Source organism: Macrobrachium nipponense, chromosome 21 (assembly GCF_015104395.2).
Source record: "Macrobrachium nipponense isolate FS-2020 chromosome 21, ASM1510439v2, whole genome shotgun sequence".
Taxonomy (NCBI): domain Eukaryota; kingdom Metazoa; phylum Arthropoda; class Malacostraca; order Decapoda; family Palaemonidae; genus Macrobrachium; species Macrobrachium nipponense.
In genome coordinates this window covers 37,573,955-37,591,454 of record NC_087212.1, presented here as the reverse complement: position 1 = coordinate 37,591,454, position 17,500 = coordinate 37,573,955, and the positions used below count along the sequence as shown (strand labels likewise).

Genomic DNA, 17,500 nt, shown 5'->3' with positions numbered 1-17,500 from the left:
CAAATATCAAAAGCAGATAAGGGTGTGGCTTTCATGAGTGATTGTTTTACTTACACTGGCCCCAGAGCCTCGTGACGGTATTATTTGCTATAAATGATTGATAGCAATATGAGATTAAAATACTACTTGATTGGGGTGGTAGATAATGTTTTTTTCTGCCTCACTGCAAAAAAAAAAAGAAGAAACCTAAGAGTTTTGAGATCTCATCAACGCAGTTATATATATAAAAAAAATTTGTTACAAACGTCATTCTTCGTAATTAGGAAGATGAAGTAAATAAAAATTCTTTGGCAAAGTAATTAATTAAACAACAAACAACAAGGCCACGCTGATTGCAGGCGGATAGAAAAACACCTCCGAAAGTAACATTGTATCACAGTAATGACAAATCCAATTACAGCAACACCTTATATATATATACACTCACACAAATACATACACGTATATATATATGTGTACATACACACACACACATATATATATATATATATATTATATATATATATATATATATATATATATATATACTATATGAACATGGATATAATTTCATATGTTAATTATTATTATATATATATATATATATATATATATATATATATATATATATATATATATATATTATAATATTATACCTATATATGTGTGTGTCTGCTAGTGTAGATAGATATACTTATGTTTGGAGCCCGCATGTGTATGTTGTTGAATACGTGGTGTAATGGTTGTAATATATCACCTTTCAGTTTCAAAAAGTATAATCGTTTATTGAACACGCTCTTGCTTTTTAGTGCACGAGGTAATTTTTTCGCCAAATATATTAATTTTCTTTCATTATCTGAATGACGTAGAATAATGTCCAGCAGATTTGTGACGCAGATGTTTGTTGTAGAGGATAGAAAGCCAAATGTACAGGCAACTTTGATTGTTTTTTATGGGTTTCAGGTTTTCTATATGCTTGAATTTTTCGTATTTTACCCAAAGTAATTTTTATTTCACTTTTCAAATTATACACAAAAATATTAGTACATATGAAACTATTTTAATAAGCTTTTTTTTGACAAGCTTTGATATTATATTCATCAGTAGAGGATAAAAAGTGTCAAACCGATCCATACCTAATAGGATGCTCCCATCCTGCGTCATGCCTTACCCTTATCTGCCGGACATTTTCGGAGTTTGGCTCATTGCCGAGGTGCACAACGACCAAGGACCAGACTTATCGGGACATCAACATTAGGAAGTGTCTAATGATTCATTTTCCTTTTGCGTTTCGCGATACGATCGGAAGAAGCAAGATTCGTCACTGAAATGAAGAGACGATCATCTTTCGTTGTTAATGACGTGTCAGGGTAGGAGGATGGTGCTTGAAAGGATCGGTTACGAAGAGTCAGATTCCTGTCATGTGTATTCAAGGTATATGTTGCGGAAAGAAAAGAATTGAAATTGTTCTCAAATCAGTCATCGTTGCCACAAAAATTAGCATAAATTTATCTTCGAAAATTAGGGTTAAAGGAATTCTTTTAAACTTGGCAGTTTATGTACATTACTGCGCAGGTGATCCTATTTTGCATAACGAAATATAGGTTTTATTCGTCAAAAGATTATTATATATAATTATTACTGCAAGGAAACGAGAGTTAATGAATGAAAGAGGCCGGTGGTCCAGTGCACACAAATTGCTGTAAATGAAGGCCTGGTGTGAATGTAATAAATTATACGGTCGCAACGTGATTATTTAAGATCATGTCAGAAAAAGATCTGTTTATTTGTATGATGCATGCGTATTTTATTACACATTTACCAGTAAGGAAGTGCTAAAAAACAGGAAGAGGGGCTCTAGCGTTGTTTACCGCTCATTGTGATAAAAGTTCTGTAGCAGTTGAGGAATGGAGTGTGTGCGATGCTGTCTGTAGATAAGAGTCCACTTTGTATCCTTCTCGACGGCAGCTACAGTAGAAGTGCAGCTGTAAGAGCCCACTAAACAAGATACTTAATAAGGATTGTGGTTTCAGGGTTCCCGTCCTGTGGTACGCCTGGTGTTCATAAACGTTTGGCATGGGGGCGCCGGGTTTAGAAGGGGTGGGGTATGGGACGGGAGGGGTAGGGGGCTTGTTGTTGGGTGAGGTTGTGGGTGATAAACAGTCTTTGTGGTGATGTGAATGAAGACAGTCGGAGGGAACTGTTTATAGATACACAATTGCAGATGAATCCAAAGCAAACGACAGAGAGAGAGAGAGAGGTAGAGGTAGAGTCGGATCGTACCTTAGCTGCTGCAGTGCGGACTAGAAGCGGTAAACATTTCCTGAGATTTGAAGGTGAGTGATCAGGTCGAAATGCTGGGGATGAACAGAAAGCCCATAGTCAAAAAGTTAGATTTAGATTGGATTGGGCTGTGAGTTGGCAGTCTAGAATTCGGGTACGGAGAGAGAGTAGTCAGAATCGTTGTTATTTTTTTTTTTTTTCATTTATTTTATGATCTAGGAAGCTCCTTAGGGGCACTTTGTAAATACAACCTGATGCATGTGAGATTACTTTCCTAGAAGTACTAAGAGATCGATGTTTTCACCGGTGAAATACATTGTTGTCTCGTTTCTGGTTTCAAGTTTTACCTTTTCAAATTTAGCGTTAAGACAAAAAATTTGGCAATTTCATTTGTAAAATTAGAGTGCTATCAGAATCAGTCATTTCCAGATTGAGGTTGTAAGTATGAGATACGCATAATTTTAAAATCTGAAAAAATATTAAGTACCAAGCAGACCTGTGGAAAAAAATGAACTCTGGCTCCACAGAGGGTGAATGTTAAAACTTTGTTTTGTTACTTGCAGATTTTCATAACTCCATAATATTTACCTCAGAAGGAAAAGATAAACAAGCAACTATCATTGATGCTTTCTTTAAATAGCAAGTGACTTATTGGTCAGATGAATATTATAAAATAAGATCATTCATAGTTCTCTCTCTCTCTCTCTCTCTCTCTCTCTCTTCTCTCTCTCTCTCTCTCTCTCTCTCTCTCGCCTACTGATAAGATCTATATATATATTTTTTTTAATATTTTTTAATTTATTATATTTAATATTATTTTAATTTTATATTTATTATATATATAATATATATATATATATATTTCTGTGTGTGTGATTGCATGTATGTATGTATTGAAGCATTTCAAGTTAGCAAGCACAGAAATTCTCTCAATACATTGTCAGTTGCTTCCAATCGCATACCTAAACTGTCCTTCGTAAATTTGAGAATAGGAAAATGATAAACCAAAACCCATTCAAGAAACACACCGGCTTTGTCACGCACACATTCACAATTAGTGACCACGCACCCTGCCAGGTCAGGCCAGGCCATCCATCGCTCAAGGTAATAACGGTAATAACGGCGACGAAAACTTCCGTCACCCTTTTATTTTTTTTTATTTTTTCGTCCCCGTTATTTAAATAATCGGGAACAGATCACATAATCTGGCAAAGCTGTAGCATTGAGGCGGTAAACCGCAGGTAGGCCCTGTCTTTCACAGCTGAGGATTTGGCAAATTCGTTCTCCGTTACTGGGTATACCTTGCAACAATGGGCAAGCTTACGCCGTCCCGCCGCTTGAAATATACCTTGTAAAGTGAACTTGTTTGCGCGTGAGAAAAAAATTGGTACCATTTGTTATTTTTGCGGTGCGGGATTTTCTTCCCCTCTTTCTCTGTCTTTTTCTCTTATTGTGCTTCATATCTTTTCTCAGATATGTAAGAACCTGTAGACCTCACAGTATAGGAGGTATTGTCATTTCAAGTATACTTAACAACCTTCTTACATTCTTTCTCTTTGTTTAGCTCGTAATACTATGCCCTAGAGGACGATTGGCGTCAAGGAAAGTATTTGGAACAAAAAATTCCTTCGTGAATCTACTATTTCGGCCGTCCGTGACTATAATCGCAATGCCAGATTATGTAAACAGATCAGTCATTCTGTTGTTGCAGCGTAGAAGTTGCTAAGTGTGGAATGAAGTCACACTGATATGTATTAATTCTCTGAGAACTTTATGATTGTCCGTTCTTCTCTCTCTTCTCTCTCTCTCTCTCTCTCTCTATCTCTCTCTCGTCTCTCTCTCTCTATATATCATATATATATATATATATATATTATATACATATACATATACATATACATATATGTATATATACATATATGCATGCTTGGATGCATGCAGGGTGGAAAGGGGCATGAAGCCAGCAACCTCATCCTCAAATAATTGCAAAGAAGTGAATGGCTGACGTCTTATAAAGCCAATTCTCCTTAAGATAAAAAGTGTATCAAATAAATAAATAAATAAAGAGATAAATAATATATGTATATGTATACATGTATATTATTTGTTTACTTTTGTGTTATTGTGTAGCTTGTGTGAAACTACTTACAGATAATATCAAATCATTGGTAATGAATGGCAGTGAGCTGAAATGTAAATGAGATATTTAGAATTTGTAAATTGTTTATAAGTGAAGACTCAAAAACTACACTCATCATGATATTTACCTTTTATGTATATTACATTACTATCTGTGTTTATATATATAAACGTACTTGTTACATATTAAGAAATACGGTACACAGTGATGGTATATAGACAGGCACACACATACACGTGTGTATACGTGTAAAGAATTCAAATACATATGCATTTAGTAATCCCCAGATTAGAAAGCGATTATGAAAAAGGCAATATGGAGGGTTCGTTTCCGTATTGAATTTTTTTTTGTGCCAATGATATCATTCACGGATTAATCGTGTTTAATTAATCTCCATTACATAAATCAGCTTTGATAATCACGGGCAGCAGATTAGCCTAAATATTTTTAGTTAAATTTCTCATTGCCGGCTTTCAATATCATGATGTTTATGTTACCAATTGTAAACGGCGTGAGCGCCATGGAATCATTTCCATTTTAGCTCGGCTCGCTAATGTGGATGTAATTTGTGGCCTCTCTCTCTTTTTTTATTATAGAAAATTTGATGGTACGTTTATTTTTTATAAATATGTAGGCGGGCTTATGATTTTATAGTGTATGTACGTCGGTTTGTTTTTATTATTATTATTTTTTTTTTTTGACCTCACGAAATCGAAAATAATTTTAAGAATTGATCGAAGCCTCGATGATATTCGTAAATTGATTATGAAACGTTATTGCTTCCCCGTGGTGATGTATGTATAGTAAATATTAACTAATTTGTATAGATAATGAAATAATTAGCTAGCTTGTCTTGCATTCCAATATTTTAATCTTGGGTAATTCAAGTAATGTTCAAGTGTATGTACAAGAGTGAATTGCAAAAGTTCTTCTGTTCCTTAATTAAATCAGTTTTTTACGATAGAAGTTAACATCATTCCGATATCATGGAGTTTCTTAACAAAAGATGTTTATCTTCTATTCCGAAATTTTTATCGAATGAATCGATGTAATACTTTAAGTAAATGTAGGTGTATTTGTGTAAAAACAAAACGTTCCTTTGTTCCTTCTTTACCTCCGTTCTTTTTAATAATAAGATTTGAAATTTTTTATTCCGGTAAATTGCATATATTGTCGGTATCTTTCATAATTATGTAGTATCACTGAATATTGTAATATTCTGTTATTATATTTAATATCGCTATTAGGTGGATAAAAAGGTATCTAGAGATATTAAGAAATTTTACAAGGTTTACGCTAGACAACGCAGTTTGTCGTTTGTGTATTAAATTGTGTTAATTCATCGGCAGGAGATAGAAGTGTGTGTGTGTGTGTGTGTGTGTGTTTGCAACTGCTCACATTTCTCGCCTTCAATCGATAGGTACTAAGCGGTGCATTTATTGCATAAGTTACTTATTTGCATGTTGCTTGAATAATCAGATAACCTGCTTTTGTATGTTCCACGTTAAAACTGTTTAGCACTAATATTCCCCACACAATAATATTGCATATATGGGGAGATGACAGCTGCTTGCCACCACGAGACCCAATTATTTGTAACCTTATTTGAACCGTGGACGGCACCTTGTGTTTTGCTCTATGGAAATTTCTTTGTGATTGTATGCTCTGTCTATCTATCTATCTATCTATCCACACACACATGTATGTAAGTATGTATATATATATATATATATATATATATATATATATGTGTATATATATATATATATATATATATATATATATATATAAAAGTAAATATAAGAATAATGCACACATACAACACACTGCACGGAAATTTATTTGCCATTTTGTTACCCATCTGTCTATGCACACACAACACACACACATACATACATACGCACACACATATATATATAATATATATATGCATACACAAATACATTGCACGGAATTTTTTTATATTTTTTATATATATATAATAGGCGCAAATACACCGCACGGAAATTTGTTGTTATTCAAGAAAGTATATATATATATATATATATATATATATATATATATATATATATATATATATATAATTATATAATATATATATATATATATATATATATATATATATATATATTTAAATTCATACTCCCTTTCTTCCATCTTACTTTTCACCCTCTCCTGACTATTGATTCATAGTGTAACTGCAAGGTTTTCCTACTGTTACACCTTTCAAACTGTCAATTTTCGCTTCAGCACTTGACTTTTTGACTGAATCCTATATTCTGTTCTATATCATTTAATTATAAACGGTTGTTATTAATCAGGGTATCACCTGTTTCAGCTTGTCCTTTATTCTATCAAATGGATTTTTTAAAGAATAAATGTAAAAAGGATTTAAAAAAACGAATATGAAAATAACAGGAAATAGAAACTTATTTGAGAGATTTAAAAATCAGGTATGTTATTCGCGTTGATAAGGAAAATCAAATAACCAAATCTTATTTTTATTATCTGTTAATTTTAGCGTTTAGAACACCAGCTGAAACAAGCAGAAATACTACATGCACATGACACAAAAGTACAAAGTTTATGTTATAAAACGAATACAAGTAAATCACGTGAAATTATGGAATGTTTTGAAAATTGTTAAGGAGTGATAAGAGGATTACATTAGGCTTATATACAGTGGGAATTAACTGCCATCAGAATTCAAACCGTATAGATTCAAAATTCTGAAATCCTCTCTGTCACATCAACCATACTGAGGGTAAGACCTCTGCAAACAACAATAAGCGACCAATGGAAAAAAATCATGTCACGTGACCATAAAAAGAGAGGAATTTGAAATGACTGAATCTAATATGAACAAGAACTGTGATTTTTGCAATATATATTTATCCCATTAAATAAGCCTGCCCTAATCAGTGATGATATTTCATTTCCATTGTACATAATGTAAATGGTTGTTCTCATATAAGTCCTTAACGTTTTTCGTTACCATTTCATAGTACTTTTCTCATTTCTTATATAAAATAGTTTTATGAAATCGATTTCATTTTGCTCGTTTCAGCTGATTGTGAAGATAACTCCAGAGTAGTACCGGAACAACATAATAAGGGAAAATATACTTGAGGTATTCCTCACCCTAAAATTTGTCTTGTGGAAAAAAAAAAAAAAAAAAAAAAAAAAATCCCCCCCCCCGCCCCGTAACCAACATTGATATTTAGACAAATAACTGAAGCTATGCAAAAATTTATTACTTGACCTGCATTGAAAGAATCTGATGTGAAACAAAATATTTCATATTTATTATTTACAGAAGTTAACTTTCGTTTTACATTGACGCGGTTTTTACTTCTTTATCATATCAACAAGTCGGTCATCAAGCATAAGAAAGTAATTAATAATTTCATTGAGGAAGGTGGGATAAATGGTGGCCGTTGAAATTTTGTTATATATTCATCAGATTAACTGTTTATTGAATTTATTAGAAATAAGATTCAGAACGCTAGATAAATTCTGTGAACATATCTAAAGCTTATTTTAATTACTAAATGTCGATTGCTGATCATGAAATAGGAATTAAAGAAAATGTATGTATGATAACAGTATGAATATTGAGTTACCGAATGGAAATCTAGTATGAAGGTTAGAGCGTAATTACATGATTGGCAGCCATCCCTTACTTTCAAAGAAAACATTGACTAGGAAGGGAACCAAGGATAAAGGGCTATAAGCTTGCTGTAATAGCCATTGGAAATTTATAGGTTTCCAGCGGGTGAAACGCAATCACAGGAAATATGATGGAGCGAGACTGCTGTGGAAACCTGCAATGGAGAGGGAGTAGAATGCACAGCATGGAGATAGGTTAGAGTCCGCGTACAATCTGCTTTTCGTGTTCGTCAGAGAAGGGGTGTCGAGAATGCATATTTGTGTACCGGTAGAAATTAATTTTTGTTTCTGTATGAGTTGAATTTTTGGAGACATTACTCTTAGATTCAAATGTTCGCCAGGATCCCGTGCAGTGGAACATCACGAGAATTTTACTTTAATGCTGTTGTGTTAAAGTAATGCTTGGATAGGTCACTTGATACTTTTTGCATTTATGGCTCGTGAGAACAAATAGGCATTGGTGGTAGAGTAGAATTATAGGGGACCATAACAGAAAATTATTTGAAAATGTTTTAAAGGATCTGTCAGAGAATCTTGCTTAAGTAAAACTGTCAGTAAAAAGGGAAATGAAGATGGGAGACTCATTGAAGTTGTCCAATATTGGAAATAAAGGTTTATTGAGTAGAGATGCATCCTCATGCCAGCAAATTAAAATGTGCTGGTCTGTAAACTTCTTCCGATATAGGGGGAAATTATGCTCTCACAAAAAAAAAAAAAAAAAAAAAAAAAAAAAAATTCTAAGCATTTGCTTATTGTAGACCCCTTACTGTTTCGTAGTTCGTGCGTGAAAGCTGAGCCATTGAATTCATCTGGTAATATTGCTTCTGATTTGCCTCTGTACATCTCACTTGTACTATAGTGTGACTCAGAAAGTTTTAAAATTTCGCTTTAAACGTCGGTGTGTCTAGGAAATTTTAACAAACTTTATTTTCAAATGTGTCCCGGAAGTTTTTAAAAACTACTTTTGTAAGTGTTGACTCAGAAAATGTACCAGTTTCGCTATTACTTGAATGTAACTTTCATATTTCCATAATTTTGATTTCTTAATTCTATTTGGCTAAGAAAATTTTTAGACCCCTTATGTGTACTTACCTTTTGCTCAGAAATTCTTGAAAAAAAAATCACACTTCTATATTATTCAGTAGTTTAAAAACTTTTAGTTTATTCTGTAACTGGACCATGAAAATGTTTAAACTTCGTTTTTGTTCGTCAACCGGTCTCTGCTTTTTGTCGTTAATGTGCATCAGTTTTTTTTTTTTCAAACTTTGCTTTTGTATTTTGATATACCTCGGAAACTTCTTCATACTTCAACACGAACGACAAATGCAGTCCCTCTTTTGTCTTTTCCTACTAAGTATACTCTACATAAATCAAAGGACGTTGTTCCTTTATCATAAATAAACGGTATGATAATGTCAGGAAGTCCCATATGTGCGTGTTGCTATTCATCTTTTATCTCGCTCTTACTTAATGATCGATTGTTACAATACAGTTCTCTGCTGTTAGGTATCTGTTTTTGTAATTACCGCTTTTATATTATTCATATAAGTGTTGCTGTTATTAATGTTTGCGGGGATTTTGTTGTAACGGAATTTTGCTGTACTGTTCTTATCACGTTTTTTATAGATACGTAATAGTTATTTTGTTAATAATATAATTGTTATCCGTGATATCAGTAATGAAAAATATTCGAGAAACCATCCTTGCTGTGAATGCATATTGTTTGATAATGCCTATTATTGGAAAATTTTCTAATACATTCAACCTTCCTTATGGTATAATGTGATAAATAATTAATTATTTTAGCTGATTTTATAGACTGTTATTTCTACCCTCGCATTTGAACAGCAGGGTTCATCTTCATCATCATCATCATCAATAATATAATAATAAATAAAATAATAATAAATAATAATAATAATAATATAAAATAATAATAATAGATTTCCTAATAATAATAATAATAATAATAAAGGGGATTTCTGATCCATGTTGTCGAAACAGAATTTTACTTCAAGGATTTTCAGGTCATAAATTTTTTTTTTTTTTTTTTTTTTTTTGGGGTGGGGGTGTGTATAAAGCCGCGTTTTAGTTTACATGTGTAAGTGTGTTGCATCCAGTACGCCCCTTTTTGGCTTAGTTTTTTGGATGGTTAATTCAGAGTTTTTGAGTTCTACAGCTACGACCGAATACCATATCTGAGACCTTTTTATATTTTTTTTCTTTTCAGAGGGGGAGATCCAGGAAAGGCGAATGTTCTGATATTATTAACGTCTTTCGAAGATAAATATATCAGTGATCCAACAACAGCTGAGACAGATCAGGCACTGTTCCTTGGTTCCAGTTCAGAGTAGGTCATTTTTCATAGCTTTTATTTATCCGTATAAAAATCCATCAGTATTTGTTAATGCATGTACGTAGATGTGCAGTAGTATGTTCCCGATGGAATTCTGAAAGCAAGCACATATGAAATGGCTAGCTCAAACTCGTCTTTTTTATGGTATTATTCAAATGATTCCTACTGTCGTCACTTCCATTCTGTTCTGAGTAAGCAAAGCGAAGTATTTCGTTACTCGAAAGGTAACTGATGGCATTACAGTGCTCTTAGAAATGAGTTGGAAGGATTAGAATATAAAAACCCACTAGACTTTGGTCATTATCGTTATCTCCTACATATCGAATGATTCCAGTGCCATCTCCCTTCACTTCTCTTGTGCATCCTCTTTCTCCCATATCCTTAATATCCATAGCCCAGCAACTGCGTGCCCACCCCACCATGTCCTTCCTTGTCGGATCCGGTCCCAAATCCGTACGTGCGACAGAAGGGCTTACTGTGGATTTTGTCACCTTGCGAATGACCAGACCCTTGCGGACTCCGTATAAAGCCGCGGGTTAATCATATGCAGGAAGAAGAAGGGGAGAATCATTTCAACCTCGTTTTAGTTACACTAATTAGATGAGCGAATTGTAAAGGATGGAAATGCAATTTACGCGAATTCAAGAACCCTATTATATGACGGGATCATTTGGGCATTATGATATTCCTTTTCACTTTTGTTTACGCGCGGTTTTTCAGCTCTGTACAGAAATAGATATGTGAATGGAAGACTGTAACTCAAACGTTGTAATTACTCACACACACACACACACACACACACACCCACGCACGCACGCACGCACGCACGCACACACACATGTATATGTATATGTATAATGATTATGTATATATATATATATATATATCCATACGTACACAGTGCACAAACACATTCAGACACATGTACGTCTGCATTTATCTTTTCAAGAGCAGTAAATGAATACTTTAACCATTTTGAATAGCAGTTCGATACTTCTGCATTTAAATATATCAGTGTCACTTTTTAATGCTGGTAATTTGAGCATGACTAGTCTGAAAATCTTTTTATCCAATGGTAATTTTTTTCGTCAACTTTGACTCGTTTTCTTATCTTGAATCAAGGCCTGGAGACTCTGATCCTATTCGTTTTCCTGCTTAATTACAGTGGCTGGGAATTTGCTTGCCTGAAACTTATATTTTTACCATTAATGACTCGGAAAATCTTCTTGTACCGCAAGAAGGGCAATAAGCCAATGAAAGTAAATGCTGTACGTGTCATCCTTTTCTCGGTTTCCATTTTTTTTTTCCAGACGTCTTTAGATATTTTTTTTATCAAAATACTACAATATGTAAACGCAATCTTGTAGGACAAATAAGACAGAGGAAGTGTTTATGCTGGTCGGAGGGACATGGAGAACATGGTCGACTAGAGGCAAAATGGCATTGCTTCATGGCGCTGTTCATTGTACTTGGATGACAATGTCCTCAAGACTTCCTTACGTCTCGTTTCCAACACCTGCTGCGGATTCGTCATCTTGAATGCAAATCTCCTCTGCCCATCCTGTTTATAGAAGGACGCTGCTACAGGGAGAAGATTACTGTAGTTCTTGTGACGTCCCTTACTGTTTTTGCGTGGATACTCTCATCCTTATGTTTATTTCGATGAATGTCTTTGTTCTTTTCGCCTCAGTTTATCACCGTTTATCGCGTATAGATATATATACCAGTCTATGCAAATGTGCTATGCAATTTAACGTCCTTTGATGCATGTTCCATAGGAGCGTTTCCTTCCGTGATGCTACAACCACAACGATAAGAGTATTCTTGATGCCGTTCGCCTCGTTGTTGTAGATTAAGTCGAAAAAGAACAGGTGTTACTCGCTGTCCTTTTGGACACATCGCCGAAAACTCTCATTGTTTTGTTGACAAAGAGGCTTCAGCAGTGCCTCGAAACGCCGGCGGGGAGGTCGAAAACAAAAGCTTTGATATATAGACCTTGAGACAACATTATTGTTGTTGGTCCGCTGGTAGTGACCCAGGATGTTTTTGCCAGATCATTTGATAACGTCCATCGATAAAACAATCTGTTCGTTGTTCTTTTTCAATTGGTTGATGCACTCGTCGCCCTGCCAGTTCTACTAATGCCATATCGGGAGTTGCATGAAATCATCAGGGCGTGGCGATGCCTGTTGCAAATATTGGGTTTCACATCAAGATTCTTCTTTCCTTTGTGGCTTCCTGTTAGCTATATAGTTAATTCAACGCAACATAACTTTGCCTTAGGCTTTTCGAGGTTAATATATTCGTTACTATTTTGGTTACGTTATTCGTCATTGGGAAATTGTAGATTTTACCTTTTGCTTCTCGACATTTTAATAAAACGGAAAGAATGACAATGATGACAAGATTCTGTTTGATGGGAATTTGACAAAACAGAGCTAATGTGAAATCAGATATCAGGATGCTCCTTGTGCGATATCAGACTTTCTTTTTTTAATTAATGAATCGTTATAAGTTATGTTTTTGGCCATTAAATATATCCTTGGTGTAAGATGGGATGCTCGTACATGGACCTTTTTAAAAGGTTAGTGACTATTTGGCCTACATACACCAGCTTTCAGAGCTCAAAAGTACATGCTCCTTGCTCAAAATACAGCGTGGCTATCCTTATTTCATACACACAGTGGCTACCCGCGCTCCCATCCCTTATACACTAGATATCAATGCATCTATCCCTTGTACACTGGTTATACGTGCTCCTATCCGTATACACTGGCTGTCCATGTTCTCATCCTTTATGCACTGGTTATTCGTGCTCCTATCCTTATACGCTGGTGGTTATACGTGCTCCTATCCTTATACACTGGCAGATATATGTGCTCCTATCCGTATACACTGGCTGTCCATGTTCTCATCCTTTATACACTGGTTATTTACAGATGCTCCTATCCTTTATACGCAAATGGCAGCATTATATGCGCTCCTATCCGTATACACTAGGCTGTCGGCCATGGTCTCATTTCCATTAGACACCTGGTTATACGGGCTCCGATCCTTATACGGCTTGGTTGGTTTAATACACGTGCTCCCTAGTCCCTTATTATACGCTGGCCAGATATACCGTTGGGCTCCTATCCGTATACACTGGCTGTCCATGTTCTCATCCTTTATACACTGGTTATACGTGCTCCTATCCTTATACGCTGGCAGTTATATGCGCTCCTATCCGTATACACTAGCTGTCCATGGTCTCATCCTTTATACACTGGTTATACGGGCTCCTATCCTTATACGCTGGTGGTTATACGTGCTCCTATCCTTATACGCTGGCAGTTATATGCGCTCCTATCCGTATACACTGGCTGTCCCCCCCCCCGCATGCCTCCATCCTTTATAACACTGGTTTATACGTGCTCCTATCCTTATACCCTGGCGGTTATACCGTTGCTCTATCCTTATACGCTGGCGGTTATACGTGCTCCTATCCTTATATGCTTTTTTTTCCTTTTTTTATAATCTGCTCCTATTCTTATACACTGGTGATAATAAGTGCTCCTATCCTTATACACTGGCGGTTATATGTGCTCCTATCCGTATACACTAGCTGTCCATGTTCTCATCCTTTATACACTGGTTATACGTGCTCCTATCCTTATATGCTGGCGGTTATACATGCTCTTATCCTTATATGCTGGCGGTTATACGTGCTCCTATTCTTATACACTGGTGACAATAAGTGCTCCTGTCCTTATACGCTGGTGGTTAGACATGCTCCTATCCGTAAACACTGACTGGCCATGTTCTCATCCTTTATACACTGGTTATACGTGCTCCTATCCTTATATCTGGTGGTTTAACGTGCTCCCTATCCCTTATATACTGGTGGTTATATGCCTATATCATATACGCTGGCATTACTTTCGTGTCCTATCTTATATACTGAGTGGTTACCTATAGGTGCTCTATCCTTATATACTGGTGGTTATAAAGCTCTGTTATACGCTGGCGGTTTATACGTGCTCCTATCCTTATATACTGGTGGTTATACGTGCCCTATCCTTATAGCTGGCAGTTAATATGTGCTCCTATCCGTTATACACTCCTGTCCATGGTCTCCACTCTCTTTATAACTGTTATACGTGCTCCTATCTATATGCTGGTGGTATACGTGCTCCTATCCGTATACACTGCTGTCCATGGTCTCATCCTTTATACACTGGTTAACGTGCTCCTAATCCTTATATCGCTGGTGGTTATACTTGCTCCTATCCGTATACACTGCTGTCCATGGCTCATCCTTTATACCAGCTGGTTGGTACATGCTCCTATCCTTATACACCTGGCAGTATATGTGCTCCATCCGTATACACTTGCCTGGTCCATGACTTGGCTGGTCATGTTCTACTGGCCTAATGTTCCATTTCTCATCCTTTATACACTGCGGTTATTCGTGCTCTTATCCTTATCCGCTGGCAAGTTATATGCGCTCCTATCCGTGATACACTGGCTTGTCCATGGTATCATCATTTATACACTTGGGTATACGTGCTCCTATCCTTATACGCTGGCGGTTATACGTGCTCCTATCCTTATACGCTGGCGGTTTATACGTTGCTCCTATCCTTATATGCTGGCGGTTATACGTGCTCCTATTCTTATTACACTGGTGATATAAGGTGCTCCTATACTTATACACTGGCGGGATATGTGTACCTTCCGTATTACACTAGCTGTCATGGTTCTCATCCTTTATACACTGGTTATACGTGCTCCTATCTATATGCTGGCGGTTTACATGCTCTTATCCGTATATGGGTGGCGGTTTTATGTATGTGGCTCCTATCTTATACACTGGTGAAATAAGTGCCCTGTCATTATACGCTGGTGGTGAGACATTGTCCTATCCGTAAAACACGAATGCCATGTTCTCATCCTTTTATACCACTGGTTATACCGTGCTCCTATTCCTTATATAATGTTGGTTTACAACGTGCTACTATACTTATATACTGGTGGTTATACATGTGTATTCTATACGCGGAGTTATTCTTCTCAGATCCTTATATACTGGTGGTGACCTATCTGATCCTATCCTATATACTGGTGGTCTATACATGCTATTATCTTATACGCTGCGGTTTATACGTGCTCTATCCTTATATACTGGTGGTTATAAGTGCTCCTATCCTTATATACTGGTGCTTATACATGCTCTTATCCTATACGATGGCGGTTATACGGCTCCTATACCTATCCTTTACGCTGGTGGGCTATACATATGGCTCTTATCCTTATACGGCTGGCCGGTTATACGTGCTCTATCCGTTAACAAACTGGCTGTCCATGTTCTCATCCTTTATACACTGGTTATACTTGGCTCCCTATCCTTATAACGCTGGTGGTTATACATGACTCTTTATCTGATTAACGCTGGCGGTTATACGTGCTCCTATTCCGATATACACTGGGCCTGTTCCACGTTTATCATCCTTTATACACTGGTTATACTTGCCTCCTTATCCTTATACGTGGTGGTTACCTATACGTGCTCCTATCCTTATATACTGGTGGTTATACATGCTCTTATCCTTATACGCTGGCGGTTATACGTGCTCCTATCCTTATATACTGGTGGTTATACGTGCTCCTATCCTTATATACTGGTGGTTATACATGCTCTTATCCTTATACGCTGGCGGTTATACGTGCTCCTATCCTTATACGCTGGCGGTTATACGTGCTCCTATCCGTATACACTGGCTGTCCATGTTCTCATCCTTTATACACTGGTTATACTTGCTCCTATCCTTATACGCTGGTGGTTATACATGCTCTTATCCTTATACGCTGGCGGTTATACGTGCTCCTATCCGTATACACTGGCTGTCCATGTTCTCATCCTTTATACACTGGTTATACTTGCTCCTATCCTTATACGCTGGTGGTTATACATGCTCTTATCCTTATACGCTGGCGGTTATACGTGCTCCTATCCGTATACACTGGCTGTCCATGTTCTCATCCTTTATACACTGGTTATACTTGCTCCTATCCTTATACGCTGGTGGTTATACATGCTCTTATCCTCATAAACTGGCGGTTATACGTGCTCCTATCCTTATACGCTGGCGATTATACGTGCTCCTAGCCTTATACTCTGGCGGTTATACGTGCTCCTATCCTTATACACTGGCGCTTATACGTGCTCCTATGCTTATACGCTGGCGGTTATACGTGCTCCTATCCCTATACGCTGACTATTTGTGCTCTCATCCTTTATACACTGGTTATACGTGCTCCTATCCCTTATACACTGGCTGTCAATGTTCGTTGTTGTTCCATGTACACCCACTCCCCATGCAGATTGGCACATATACACTCAGTCCTGTCACACCAAAAGCACTGGTTACATAGTCCTTGGCTACTTGGCTAGTTTATACTGACCAAATATTCAGTGAGAATGCAATAAGGGAATTACTTGCCAGCATTATTCTAAATTTCAAGAGCTTATTTTATCAGCCGTTTATCAAACTTGCAACTTATTTGCATTTCAACGGAGAGTATTAGAAATATTAAATGATTGTTATAAGAAATATTGAGTTGCGTTTGCATATAAGTGCAGTAAATTCGTGTCCACTATGTTGCGTTTAGTACTTTTACCTTTGTACTATGTACACCTCACGTAGTGCACTGTTGGCATTCTCAAAGGTTGTTTGCAGCGTTCCTTCGAACCTTAGCATCACCTATTTTTCAGCCTTTTATTTCACCTTCATTCCTACTTTCTTTCTTTAATCTTATTGTCCAAACACTTCAGCTCCCTGTTTTCTCTGTCTAAGGCCCTGATTAGCTGAAAGTCCCCTAGTGCTTGACTATAGCCGAATTTCCATATATCATCATCATATGAAAATTTGCCCAAGAATATCGTAAGTAATATTGATATTGATAAGTGTCCTCAAGAAATAAAGATATGTGTAATTAGAGACCTTATGAAATATTATATTACTCTCCCCTTAGGTATCAGATATTTTAGGCCACAATTACCTCTTCAACCAGTCTCGTCTTGACTTGGAGAA

At 36.3% G+C, this 17,500-nt stretch overlaps 1 long non-coding RNA gene across 14 annotated transcripts in view; it reads left to right on the top strand.

Moving 5' to 3' along the window:
* Positions 1 to 17,500, top strand: part of LOC135197940 (uncharacterized) — a 463,394-nt gene that overhangs the window by 200,129 nt on the left and 245,765 nt on the right. For 12 of the 14 annotated variants that reach the window (XR_010310686.1, XR_010310689.1, XR_010310693.1 and 9 more), the window contains one exon: positions 10,302 to 10,421. This is a non-coding gene — a long non-coding RNA (uncharacterized LOC135197940). Of the gene's footprint in view, positions 1 to 2,159; positions 2,316 to 10,301; positions 10,426 to 17,500 lie in introns of those variants that run through there. The other 2 variants (XR_010310697.1, XR_010310696.1) reach the window with 2 other exon arrangements.